The sequence below is a fragment of the Sorghum bicolor genome, chromosome 5 (genome assembly GCF_000003195.3).
Source record: "Sorghum bicolor cultivar BTx623 chromosome 5, Sorghum_bicolor_NCBIv3, whole genome shotgun sequence".
Taxonomy (NCBI): domain Eukaryota; kingdom Viridiplantae; phylum Streptophyta; class Magnoliopsida; order Poales; family Poaceae; genus Sorghum; species Sorghum bicolor.
In genome coordinates this window covers 66,133,795-66,146,036 of record NC_012874.2, presented here as the reverse complement: position 1 = coordinate 66,146,036, position 12,242 = coordinate 66,133,795, and the positions used below count along the sequence as shown (strand labels likewise).

Here is a 12,242-nt window from a genome sequence, read left to right as displayed (position 1 = left end):
CTAGGATCTTGTGTGGGGTTATCATTTGAGTGTAGAAGCTTGCCAAAAAAATTTCAAGACATTTAGAGATAGGCATAACATACATGCTTCACAAACGTATAAGAGTCATTCCACCGAACTATGCTCAAACATATGGGTTCCTCACATTTATATTGTCAACGATAAATTGCACAAAGGAATATATTTTTCATAGCATTTACACACTACAATAAAGCTAACAAAATTGGATTTACATTTTTCTGGTATTCCTAAAATTATTTATGTATTAAACAAGATATGAGGCACATATTCAATTTAAATCATTTTAAATAAAGGTGCATACAAAAGTACCTCAAACATGAAATTTCATATTTTTAACATATGTCTCTGGTCAAGAGGAACACAAAAAAAAATTTCACTAATTTAGGACAAATATTTTTGAAGATATGATTTTTTGAATCATTTAAATAATTTCTAAAAAAATATATAAGAAAAACTTTAAATAAACTGAAAATCCATTTATACAGGCGGTTGGCTTAGCCAACCGCCAGTACAAATGCATTAGTACTGGCGGTTGGCTTAGTCAACCGCCTGTACTAATGCATTAGTACTGGCGGTTGACTAAGCCAATCGCCTGTACAAATGGTTTCTACAGGCGGTTGGCTAAGCCAACCGCCAGTACTAATGCCACCCTATATAACCCTAGGTTTTCTCTGCCCGAAAATTTCCTAAGTCCTAGCGCCCTGTTCATTCAAACTACGCCGACAGGCTGCCGGAATTTTCCACGCTGCCGTAGCCGCCCGCGACGCCGTTGCTCCCGTTGGCAGAGCACTCCGCCCTCGACGTCGTAGCCGCCCGACCGCCCGACGGTGAGCCTCTCCTCGCTGGCTCTCTCTCTCTCTCTGCGTGCGCGCGCGGCGGCGGCGGTTTTATGTGCGGCGGCGGCGGCTTTGTGTGCGACGCGGCGGCTAGGGTTTGGCGGGCGCTGCTGCGGCGGGTGCGAATGGCGGCGGTGCGGGGGTGCGAATGGCGGCGCAGCGGCTAGGGTTTTGCGGTGGTGGCGGCCGGTCGTGGAGGAGAGAGGTGGCCAGCCTAGCGGCGGCCTAAGGTAGTGGACGACCCCGACATAGGGGCCCCACTTCTCAGAGGGGATGTGTTGGGCTGGCTCAAAGCCGGCGCAGTGAGGGAGAAGTGAGCGAGAATTGAGTTTTTTTTCTTTTTTTTAATTTCAATTATTCATATATGTATGATGTATGTATATATAGAAATCAATAAATATTAGTATTAATATTTAATTAATTATTATGTCTTTTTTATCTCTTTGTATATAAATAAGAGTTATTATTAATTATATTATTATTAAATATATTATTAATAATATATATTCCAAGTGAGGGAGAAGTGAGAATTTGTGCCTTTATATATAATGCTAACATAATTTAATTAATTATTATGTCTTTAATCCTTTGTATGTAAATATTATATGCATGTATTTAATTAAGTTGTGCCTATCTTTTTATGTATGATGTATGTATATATGGAAATCAATAAATATTATTATTAATATTAAATTAATTATTATGTATTTTTTATCTCTTTGTATATAAATAATTATAATTATTAATTACATAATGCTAACATAATTAATTATATTATTATTAATTATATTATTAATTAGTGTATGTAATATTAGTGTATATACCCCAGGATACATAAATTTAATTTTATGCATAAATTACATAGATTTCTGCGATGAGTTCTCTGCAGTCCCAACCCACGGAGCAAGTAGAAGGATCAACTGACCCTATGGAACAAGCTCGTGAGGTCACGAAACAAGTAGAAACGGGCGAAGCATCAGGTTCGTCCTATGAACAAGAAGCTAGCGACGACATGGAGCCTCCAGAAGTGAGGAAGACTCGTCGTGAATTGGCACGTGACCCCGATTACAATCTAGAAGCCGATGAGGTAAATTAGAGACATTCACGATTTCATGTAATTAAATGATTTCTATTTATAGTTCCTACATATAAACACGCCCATGATTCACATGTCTATACTCAGGAGGCAATGTCTCAGTTTAGAGAGATGATGTCTCAGGAGGAAGTGGCACACGAAGACGCATCGGAACCGACGACAGGAACGACGAGCCCTGAGAGGCCATGTCAGTCTAGGAAAAGGAAGCGTCAAGGTTTGAAACGAGGCGAGAGAGGGTTGAACCAATTTTCAGATGACACATATGCCATCTCAGATGTGAGCCCTACCGGACAGCCCCTAGCTCCAGAGGAGGCCCTACCCAAATACAGGAACACAATTGGTTTCTGTGTGAGGGACTTTCTTGATATCACAGTTAAGAACTGGGCCGGTGTGTCGAATAATCACAAGATCAAAATTTGGGATAAGATTAAGACCAGGTTCCAGTTTCCTAGGAATGTGCCAGAAGATTTAGTGAAGGCATATACAATAAAGCAATGTGCGGTTAGTTTCCGAAATTGGAGGTCGGAGATGAATGTCAAGTATGCAAAGACAGGGATGGATCCGACATCCAAATACAATATTACTAAAGGGCAGTGGGCTGTTTTTCTAGAGCAGAGGAATGACTCTAACTTCTTAGCTTGGAGCGAAGCCAACTCCCAGCTCGCAAAGAGGAACAAGTACCACCACCATCTAGGCACAGGTGGTTACCGGCACCAAGTTCCTAAATGGAGGCAAGAAGAGGCTGCGAAGAAGGTAGCAGGGTTGCCAGTGTTGTCCGAGCAAGTCGGTGAAAGGTCCGCGAATTGGATCCGTGCTCGGAAACCAAAGGAAACCGAGACGGGTGTGTCCTTTGAATACCCAATGCTTGATGAAGCAATGAAGAGCATCTTTGTTGTGGCAGGCATGCAGCAGGAAGGCAAGTTTACACCACGAAGGGAGAGGGACATCCTTAGTGTTGGCCTCGGTAACCCCGAGCATCCTGGCCGTGTTCGAGGCATCTCATCCAAAGAAGGATTGAAGGATGGATTCGGCCCTCAATGGGCAAATGAGTATAAGAAACGTGATCGGTACAAGGATCAAATGGCAAATTATTTTCAGGAAGAGGCTAAGAAAGACTTCCAAGAGATGATGGAGAACTTGCTAGAAAATCCTCCTCCTGAGTTGATGCGAAAACTAGCGAGTGCCATGTCAAATGCAGCTACCCAAATGAGCACTCAAGCTCCCCAAATGCAGCTAGTCCCAGTGGTGTCGCAACCGTTGGTGGCATCAAGTGAAACAATCATTCCAAGCAGTGTCGCATCTACGGCAAATAAGGATCACTATCCAGTTGACGACATTGTTAGTTCTACACCTTGCTCCCTTGTCATAAGATATGGGATTAACAATCATCGTACAAGGGAAGTAGCCACGGGCAAAGCGATCCCAAGAGGACCTAAATACCATGGTGCTGACATCCCTAAAGAGTACTGTAGAGTAGAGGTATCAACAGTGGTCCAAGGATATGAGGACGAGATTCTAGACATCCCTGGTCCCGAGGACATTGTGAAACTGGGACAGGCGATAAACAATTTCATCCTATGGCCTCGGAGGGACGTGCAACTAAGGGAGCCACCACCACCCTCTCAAGAGATGCCACTAACCCAAGAGTCGTCAGCTCATGTCGATCCTCTTCCTAACCCACCGCCTTCACCTCCCCAGTCTCTTCCTAACTCACCAGAATCACCTCTCCATGTTTTCCCTGTCCATCAACCATCTCCTCTCCATGATCTTTCTACCCTACAGTCAACACAATCTCCACCACCATTCAATTACACCCCTTCCCCACAACTGAAAGATCTAGAACCAATAAGTGAGCTACCAAAGGTGCCAAAGAAGAAAGTATTTCCGATACCTAAGTTGATTTCACCATTCGAGCCAAAGAAAAAATCAGCTGGGCAAGTGAGATTTTTGTCAGGCATTGCTTCGAAACGCACAATACAAGAGCATGAGATTTCTGAGCTAGCAAAGTCAGAGGTGCCGGCGCCTAAGGTCATAACTCCTGTCAATTTCAAGGTGCCAACTGCAGAAGACTACAAGACTATCCCCAAAAAGTACGTGTGGGGAAAGCCTCTACTCAGTCGGACCAAACTTATGAAGAAACCAAGTGGTATAAAAAGGTTTCATGACTGGTACATGAGAGCCTCTTCTGCTGGCATCGACACCATAAGCATGTGCATACCACAAATAGCATTTCTCAGCCAGAGTACTAACAAATGCATGCTTACATTTGATGACATGTGGGCACTAATGAACCACGAGATGCTAGATGTACAGATCGTAACGGCATTTGCATTGTAAGTGTTACATAGTTACACACATTGTAGTTGCATCAATTTTCAATATCTGACATGCTTCTGTCTTGCAGAATGTTATATGATCAACAAGATATGTATTTTGGTTCGGACCTAAATTATTGTGCCGAAGAAAGGAATGCCTATCTCTGCCCAATAGATATAGCCGAAGATCGGCACACATTCTGGATCGGGAATGACAGCACAGAGGTACAGGGTTTGGAAGGTGCAGAACGGGATGAGAAACTCCGAAAGTTGAAACTTGATTTTGAAGCCAAATACGCCTTCTACATTGGACATTCACTAATAAAGTTTCAAGACAGAAAAGCGGTGGTGGCCCCGTACCACTTTGGGTAAGTGTGAGTTTACAAATATCTATCTAAATTATTCAAATGCATAAATGCATCATGGATTTAATTCGAGCAGGAGGCACTGGATATGCTTCATCATTTATCCCAAGGAGGGAAGGGTGTTGGTACTAGACTCCGCAGATTACGCGAAAGAAAGCTATGCTTCATTCATCAAACTGCTAGAGCTGTAAGTCAAGCTATGCATGCATACTTAAGCATAGTGAGAATTTGACAATAACATGGTGATTCTATTTGAGATCATAGGGCATACAGGTTCTATAAGATAAATCATAGAAAGTGCGAGTCCAAGAGACCAGGGCAACCATTGGAGGTTATACATAACTGGCCGGTACGTATAGAAATTTACTATTATGAATACAAATCATACACATACGACCACAGTTGCAACTATAATTAAATAACCACTCTCCTGTTATATAGTGCATGAAGCAACCACCGTTATCTGTCCTCTGTGGCTACTACGTGTGCGAGAACATGAGAGAAAACGGACGATATGCAAGGAACCCTGACAAGGTAATATAAGTAATAGTCTATTAAAGTTGGAAGTCAAAAAATATATAATGTTTATAAACTTTCTTTGCAGGTATATAAGCAAGGGACGGCGGAAGGCATGGACGAACGTGCTTTAGACAACATAGTTGAGGACATCTGCTCGTTCATCATGAAGCATGTCATTCCACGTGAAGGCAAATATCATGATGATGAAAGCCAATTATCCAGGCCACAGTTCCGAGTGCTAACAGAGATTAGTAAGCTCAAACTTACTAAAGAGGGTTATTAGAGGACATAAACAAACTTTGATGTATATATATATGATGTGTGATGATGGATATACTCTTGTAATTAACTTTATGTCTTTGAGCACCAAACTTTGATGTATACAAATGTATGTATGAGATGAAGTATTTAAATTACATGTTGCTATGTTAGAAGACCAACCAATATCAATATATTTAAATAATAACAATAAAATAATAAATAAATAAATAAATAAATAGATAAATTAAAAAAATAAATAAATAATATATATTTTAATAGGTTTACACAGGCGGCTCTCTTAGGAAACCGCCTGTGTAAATGAACATTTACACAGGCGGTTTCCTAAGAGAGCCGCCTGTGTAAAAGGTTTATACTGGCGGCTCTCAAGTGACCGCCTGTGGAAATGGACGATTTCTATTGGCCTCCAGCGCAGGCGGATCCGAAAAACGCCTGTAGAAATATGTTACCAACCGCCTGTATAGTGTGCCAATGTACTAGCCGCTCCATGCTCATCCCCCACACGTCGACGCCTCCACCTCCGACCGTTGCCCCTCCCTACTCCCACTCCACATGTCGTTGCCTCCGCCTCTAGTCGCTGCCGGCGCCCTCCTCGCCGGTCGTCGTCCAGATCCAGATCCAGGTCGCCCTGGAGGTGATAGGGTTGCGGTGGCAACCGAGAACAAGCACGCAACCAGAGGCAATTGGCGCATGGTGGTGGTCAAGAATGAGCCCGCTAATCGAGATGGCCACCGAGAATGAGCACTCGGCCGGAGGTGTGTGCAACGGCAGGCAACATCTTCCGTGATGCGCGACCCAGGGCGGCAGACTGTGAAAGGTGACTTTGCTACTAGCTACATATACCATTCGACAATTTCATTGCATGTCTGTTAGAGCACTCGTCTAGATATCTGTTAGCATTTGTAATGTCATTGCAACATTGAAATTTCACCTCTATAGTAATTGATATGCAATTGTTTTCACCTCTGTAGTACTTTGACCCAACCTGAACATGCTAGTCTTGACATTGATGCAAACACTCAATTTCAATGTCTGACTCTATATTGTCACATGAGAAGGTTCCTAAAGGCAGCAAAAATCTTAGAAAAAGGCGAGTGGAGATATGCGGTCATCTTTTTATTGAGGATAGTAAGCTCTTTACATATTTTCATTGAGATCTTGTTGGACTTGTAGAATAGCTGAATGGAGATATACAATCTTCTTTCTATTTCCTTCATTGCACAGTCGTTTGAACTATTTAATTAGTTTCAAAGCTTATAGATGACATTTCTTTTTTGAATATTTGACAATTCTTTTTTTGGTTTACTCGTAAGGGTCTTATGTAGTATTGACTTGTAATGTTTCATCCAGTTCATCTATTTTCATAGTCACTAAATTAAATATGCATATCAAAATTCCGCAAAACCCTACTTTTTGAATTTGATTTAAATTTGCAAATCATGACAAGCTACTAATGCTTATTGCAATCTGCTTAGGTGAAATTAGAAGAGATACGGAAGGAGGTTCGGTGCCCTATATATCTACTTAGTTGAGAATATCCTTTGTCATTCTTCAAGAGGTTCGGAAGACATGGATAGTCATGGAATGTTTGCACTGGTTCTGTAGAGACTACATTGACAAATGAGTAAAATACACTGGCGGCCCTTTAACTTGTCAGCCTGTGCCACTTTGGTCCATGAACTTGCAAACCCAAAAAAGTGACCCCTGAACTTGTCCGCATGTGCCACTTTGGTCCATGAACTTGCAAACGCAAAACAGTGGCCCCTGAACTTGTCGGCCTATGCCACTTTGGTCCATAAACGTGTAAAGGCTCTTTCAACGCATCAACAAATATTTATTTGTTTCATAACTAATTATTAATGAGATGCTAAATTCATGAAATGTTTTGTGTAGCCTCTTCATGTGTACTTTGCCTATGAAAAACCTAGAAAACGAATATTTTTTGCTTGTTTTAAAATTATCTCTTTTAATTAATAAATACAACGAATTGATATATTATTTGATATATTTGATGCTACGAATAAAAATATATCAATTTTGTAAATTAAAAAAGAAGTACTGACATTATTGCTGACGTCAGCACCATAAACGGTGCTATGTATGGCCTACCAGAGACGGCCACGTGGTAGAACAGTGCCATGCAGCCGGTGTTATTTTCGTATTTGCATGTTTATGGACCAAAGTGGCACACGTCGACAAGTTCAGGGAGCACTTTTTCGCGTTTGCAAGTTCATGGACCAAAGTGGCACATGCTGACAAGTTTAGGGGCCTCTTTTTCGCGTTTGCAAGTTCATGGACCAAAGTGGCATAGGACGACAAGTTAAAAGGCCGCCGGTGTATTTTACTCTTGACAAATCTATGCAGAGTGATTGAAGATGAATGGTTATGCAATAGCTAATGCATATATTGTCATCAAATGGCTTGTTGCAAAGACATGTATAAGCAAATTTCTTGTAGTGTAATATAATGACTTAATGACAAACACAAACGGCAGCGTGCTTAGACGTATTGAGCGCATGCAGACTGTACGATGCAAAGGTGCCCCCGGCCGGCCTGACGGGTGACTGTGATCCAATAGGCGATGCCTGAGGCTGGAGCTAGATGCTGGATGCAAGGAAACACAGCATACCTTTTCCTGTCCTTTCTATCTAGGGCCTTGTTTAGATGCGAAATTTTTTTAGATTTCGCTACTGTAGCACTTTCGTTTGTTTGTGACAAATATTATCTAATTATAGACTAACTAGGGTCAAAAGATTCGTTTCGTGATTTACAGACAAACTGTATAATTAGTTTTTTGTTTTCGTCTATATTTAATGCTTCATGCACGTGCTCCAAGATTTCATGTGACGGAGAATTTTAAAAAGTTTTTGGTTTTCGGGGTAAACTAAATAAAGCCTAGGACAAAAACACAAGAGAACCTTTAGGTGTAGTTGATCCATCATTACACCTACGAATTACACCTACGGAGTAGGGTTGTCCCACATGATTTGGGGGGTGTCTCTTAAGCTTTTAGGCGAGTCTCAATGATATTTCATCGATGTTTCATGAGTACTTTCTCTGACTTTAAAAGCTTCAACTCTTAGAATCCGTATCGGTCAAACTTTTTTAAGTTTGACAAACTTTATAGAAAAAGCATCAATATCTATGACATAAAATATATTCTATTATAAAACTAATGGTATTAATTTGGTACTATAAATCTTAGTGTTTTTCTTCTAGAAATTCGGTCAAAGTTTTAAAATTTTAACTTAGGACAGACGGAGTATTAAATATGCCTACGTTGTGAGTATGCAACGAGTATGCATACAGAGGCAGTATGCGGTGAGTATGCGTACGTTGTGAGTGTCTACGTTGTTTGCGTAATTCTCAAAAAAGAATAATATGAATTAGGATAAAAGAAAACACATATAAATAATATGCTATGAGAGTGTACATAGTGTATATAGTGTTGATTTTTTATCTTATTAGTATAGTTCCCGTGCGTTGCTACGGTTTTATTCTAGGGATATACTTGATAAAAATAACTATTCTGAATGAAACAACGATATATTTTCATAGTTTATAGTCTTAGACAATTGCATATGTTAATTAATATAATCCAAAATACACTCATGAATAAGAAAAGAAATAATAAAGCCATGTCTCATGTATTTATACAACAAATAAGTTCCTCATATGTAACTGGGTCAGATTTCTGTGGATTATCATTGCTAAGGTACTCATATGTAAGAATATTTATCATGTTTGAGCAGAATAAATTGCATCATGCATATGTAAGATATCAAAAGAAACATTACATGAAACCTAGATAAACACACATAGTTAGAACCCGCAGAGAGCAGGCAACAAAGTATTGTAGTGCGGCAACTACTTTTTCCTCCCAAGTCAAGTGGCACAATAAACATGTGAAGCATGTCAAGGCATTCGGCTTCTAGCATGGACAGAACTATTGTTTAAAAAATGAAAATAAACGAACCTTATTGCTTCGATTTTGCTGTCAAACAACCTCCGGTGCTATTATCCAAACTGCAAGTGGCTTGTAGTTCTGTCAGTGTATTATTAACGTAATCAAGAATGGAGAAATACATGCTTTTTATCGACAACTCGATAAAGTAATTGTCTCGGTGCTCACTGCTTGTAATAAAATGTTGAATCTATAGTTATCAATATTGCCTACTGAATATTGTTGGTGGCCCATTGGACTAAATCATTGAATAGCTGAACCCTCGCAATACAAATCAGCCCCAAATTCATATTTGATTTCTATGTGTATTTTTTATATTTGCAATTGGAACATAATGACTCATATGGTAGTAACATTGATGAATCCCTCGTCACATCTCAAATCCCTAGTCCCATATATCAACTCAGGAAGCAAACTGAATAATCCTAGTTGTAATAGCAAACAATTTTATTCTTTTTATGCTTTAGGAAGCAAGACCATTATATACTAAGCATTGGCACTTGATTTATCTAAGCTATTTTCTTTATCTATGAAATATATGAACATTAGTTTATCTGAACTCTGAACATAGTATGAAATCTGAAACTGAAGGTCTTCCAATCTGGAAGAACATTACATCTCTCAAAATTATAGGAATACAAGTTGTAATATTCTACAGAAAATATTTCCATCTTACACGAAGTTAAAAGGAAAAAGTGAACATGAGAAATACATGCTGCTCTGTAGAAACAACTATACTATTTAGTGCAGTAAATTTTGGACAGAGAACAGTTACCGTGTGCCCTTGGCTTGCTTCGATCAACAGCCTGCCATCATCCTCCAAGATATAAAATAAATTTTATATTTTAAACCTCTACTTGTTATCCAATAGCTTGGAAAAGCATGTAGCACCGAGAGCCTAATAAGTTCGACAATAGTTCATCAATATAAAATAAAATCATGAAGCAGTATTGCCAATACCTCCAAGATCTCGTCCACATCGTGGGATTGCGATTTGCAAAGATATGGAGAGTTTGAGCCGGTCACCGATGCACACATATCCATTGGTCCTCATATCTATGCATAGCTCTGCCACCATATATATGTCGATGCCACAATACCCTCGTCCTGTAACTGAGAGCATGCCATCAGCAAGCAACAGGGTGCACACACAAGATGCAAACAGTGACGAAGATGGGAATGGTGAGTGAAGCACTACAGAAATTTGTTACATATAGAGTCATAAATATTCCAGCCAATACCACTGCTCCTGTCAGAAGAGGTGCTACTGCTCCAGCCAATACCACTGCTCCTGCCAAAAGAGGTGCTGCTACTACTCTACAAGAAGCACAATGACCACAGAAGAAATTGTGAAGTACCTATAAGTCTCAACAACAGCTAGCAAAAGGTTGGCTTCTTCAAAATATGACAAAAAGTTGAACAAACTAAATTTTAGCATCATGGCTTGTTGCCCATCGGTAGTCAACACAACCTGCATCATTTCCAAACAAAATTTTAGCTGCCCCAGTTTGCAAGTTTCAAAGTTATAAAATTGTTTGCACTGACATTTATACAGATATTCAGAAGGTTGCAATACCAAAGAGCTTGTAAAAAGCAGTCACCCTCTTACATTATTTGGGTTGTTGAAGGAATTTTCATGCATCATATTATTGGCCGTCAGAACAGTGACTCTTGATCCCTTTGCATTGACACCAACTTCAAGTCAAGTCACATGTATTATGAGCTTCAAAGCATGAGATCCGAAGTTACTATCTGCAAAGGTTTTTGTGGTCATTTAAAATATTCAAGCACTTATCAAATGAGTTGAAGCAATCACAAAAAGTCTATAAGATAGGTTGGTAAAGCAATAATATCCTATGACCATGGCATATAACTGACCATCTTGATAGCATCATTGCAAAGAAGAAAGTTCCATAGAATTTTGAGAGAGAGCAAGGAAGACAGGAGGGAGGTATCACCCGTTTCTTTTTTTAATCCGAGAGAAAAACAGCCTCATCCAATATTAGTTTTCCACTCTTAGAACTGCAGCGAATAATCAAAGCATGTAGATTTTAATTAGCTTTACTAACTCCCACAAATAGACATAGAGTAGAACATACTGTTGATGGAAAATCATATACGATGTATTGCGTAACAACAGTAAAGATATAAGGTTTTCTACATGCTACATCATAAAATAAGTACTGCATATTAGTAAAAGTGCCATGTGATAACTTCTTAACTTATTCAATGAAGACGTGGCCAATTCAGTAGCAACAAAGCAAGGGCAAGTCCTTGATTATTTCATCCCTGCATATTAGTAGAGATGACAAAATAGGGTACACATCAATCATCAATTTCTTTACTGGGATGTACAGATAAGGCCTTCAGGAATCATTAAGCACGTAATAGATCAGAGCTGCCTCAGAGAAGCATAGTTCAACCATGTCCAAATGTGACTGACCCTGCAACCCTGATCCCAAATTTTTGAATGCTAAAAAGTTGCAAGCACTGATAGAAGATATTTAGATACCAAATCAAATAATTTAACTGGAAGGATAGTAAGCAAAATCAATTTCTATAGGTTTTGCTATTATTCTAAGTAAAACTGAGAAGAGTAACAGAGAAGCAAAATTCTGAATAATCTTGGCGGCGTTGATGGCTCGGGCAGGCGGACGGCGTCCTCGTGGCCGGCGGCGTCGTTCCTCGTCGCTAGGCTCACTCGTAGCGGCCGACGACGTAGCGGGCGGGCGAACAGCATCCTCGCGGCCGGCGGTGTCGTTCCTCGCGATTGGCGACCGGGCTCACTCGCAGCGGACGACGTCCTCGCGGCTGGCGGCGTCATTCCTCGTGGCCGACGGCCGGGCT

The 12,242-nt window shown here is 40.1% G+C and overlaps 1 long non-coding RNA gene across 1 annotated transcript; it reads right to left on the bottom strand.

Annotated features, from left to right (window-relative positions):
* On the bottom strand, positions 9,982–10,413 carry LOC110435457. The gene is made up of 2 exons (XR_002453159.1): positions 10,356–10,413; positions 9,982–10,212 (listed from the first exon to the last, which is right to left on the bottom strand). It is a non-coding gene; the product is annotated as an uncharacterized LOC110435457 (long non-coding RNA).